Consider the following 2808-nt stretch of genomic DNA (forward strand, 5'->3'; position numbering starts at 1 on the left):
AAGATGTACATATGTTTCGAGATATGAGAAAAATCTTATCGCTTACTATGCTGATTCTCCTCAGCGCTATTATGTGTACAGAAGTCTTATTTTTGTATGAATTCCAAATAAAATTTAAATGTTCTTTTAATCAACTCTGCTATTAGGTGTATAACTTTGCTTTCGCCGTTTTCCTATAGATGGCTTTAGCGGTAAATGGTGGTCGAAATAAATAGATCATAGACGTCATACAATAAACTTGGGCATCTGTCAACATAACCTCATAGAAACATTAGTCGATCTGCATCATAAAGTTATTCTCGATTGAAAATGTCAGTTTACGAGCCAAATTCTCGTCATTTGCGAGAGGTTTTAATTTTTTGCTTCAATATGAAGAAATCTGCGGCTGAGGCTCATCGAATGCTCTCAAATACTTATGGTGAGGCCGCTATTAATGAAAGAACGTGTCGAGAGTGGTTTCAACGCTTCAAGAACGGTGATTTTGACGTCGAAGACCGGCATAGCGGTGGAAGAGAGAAGATTTTCGAAGATGCAGAATTGGAGGCATTACTTGAGCAAGACTCGTGTCAAAATCAAGAAGAATTGGCACGATCATTGGGAATGACTCAACAAGCCATTTCAAAATGCCTCAAAGCCTGAGAATGATTCAGAAGCAAGGAAATTCGTGCCATACGAATTGAAGCCGAGAGATGTTGAACGGCGTTTGTTTGCTTGTGAACAGCTGCTTGAAAGGCAAAGACGGAAGGGATTTCTGCATCGCATTGTGACTGGGGACGAAAAATGGGTTCATTACGATAATCCCAAGCAGAAAATCATGGGGAATTTCCGGCCTTCCACGTCGACGGCCAAACCGAATATTCACGGCTCCAAGGTCATGCTCTGTATTTGGTGGGACCAGCTCGGCGTAGTGTATTATGAACTGTTAAAACCGACTGAAACAATCACAGGCGATCGATATCGAACGCAATTGATGCGTTTGAGCCGAGTATTAAAAGACAAATGGCAATACAACGAGAGACGATAAAGTGATTTTGCAGCATGCTCGACCCCATGTTGCGAAAGTGGTCAAGACATACTTAGAAACGTTGAAATGGGAAGTCTTACCCCACCCGCCATATTCTCCAGACGTTGCTCCCTCTGACTGTCACTTGTTTCGATCAATGGCACACGGCCTGGCTAACCAGCACTTCCGGTCTTATGAAGAAAAAATTGGATCGATTCGTGGATAGCCTCAAAAGATGACCAGTTTTTTCGACGCGGGATTCGTACGCTACCCGAAAGATGGGAAAAAGTAGTGGCCAGCGATGGACAATACTTTGAATCATAAATGTATAACCAGTTTTTTACAATAAAGCCTCGAATTTCGGAAAAAAAACAGCGGAAGCAAAGTTGTACACCTAATACATAGCATAATATAATACATATACAAATATATATACTATTTGGAAATAATGCAATTAGGTGTTACACGCACGTGTAATAAAATATACAAAAAAGTATACTTCAAATATATAACTTCTTATCAATTTAATTAGAACTTCTGTATTATTTATGCATTTTTATAAGATTTAATCTAAGAGATGTGCATATTCTCCAACGTTTTTCAACGTTTTTCAATTTGTTTTTGAGCTATAAAAAAGATTTTTTACATCATAACTATTAATCAGTGTATCAAATTTTCATTTATTGAAGGTATATATTGCAATCTTCTTCTTCGTTTTGTGAATCAGCTGAAACTTCAAAATACAATATTCTTTTCTGGAGCTGCTCTTTCATTTATATAACTACATATTAGAAAGCGAAGAATAACAAAGCATGCATAACGTTCATTCTAATAATATTGAAATAAATGTATATTAGAACAAAAAGCAGATAAGTCCATATTAAAGATAACATTTGATTCCAACGATTTCACAAAACGGAAAATCAATTCAATTAAAAATAAGTACTAAACAGCGATTAGATGATACTCAAAAATTGTTTATCCTTTCTATTTTTATTGCCCAGCATATATTTACACTTTCGCCCGTGTCTGTTCTTTGTTCACAATAATTCGCACGATAACACTAAATCGCACGCAATAATTTTTATTCAAAATTTCATTCAAAATTTTAATGATTTCGCAAACAGTAGCCAGCGTTTTATTCCTGTTAAATCTACGCAATTCTGCAGTGACTTGCGCTCTAGTAAAACTCAGAACCTCCAGTTTCTTGACTGTGGCTTCCGTAAACGGATCATGCGGATAAATTATAGTCTCTAATGTGTTGATGATAATTCTTGATTATTCTTGCCTATCTAACAAATTTCCATGAAAACATTTATCATCGATGAGAAAAATTACAGTAGGAAAAAATGCTCGTTAAAAAAAAGTAAATTATCATAAGCCATAAATAACGTTCACGCAAATTAGATATTCATAACTTTGAGTTGCTATCAAAAACATAAATTTAATAATTTAAATTAATTTAAAGAATAAGCGATTGCAGAAAAATAGACTAGGCATAGGGGAAAGGTATGAAAATAGTATTTTTTTAATATATAAAGTGATAAAAAAGGACAAAAGGATTAAGAGAACAGCCTGATACGTACTTATTATGCTGCCTCTGTTTCTTAGCATCTCTCGTGCTATTCTCGAGAGCTCGCTAGAGATCTCTGACATCTAAGGATTCATCACTGTTCCCACTTAATTTTGTACACTCTGGTAAATCACTTGTAGATATAATTATTAATAAATTATTTGCTAATATTTTTTATTCTCATTTTAATTTTAATTAATTTGTTATATGTATATATAAAAGAGAAAATATA

Source organism: Atta colombica, unplaced genomic scaffold, assembly GCF_001594045.1.
Source record: "Atta colombica isolate Treedump-2 unplaced genomic scaffold, Acol1.0 scaffold140, whole genome shotgun sequence".
In the NCBI taxonomy this organism is placed as follows: Eukaryota; Metazoa; Arthropoda; class Insecta; order Hymenoptera; family Formicidae; genus Atta; species Atta colombica.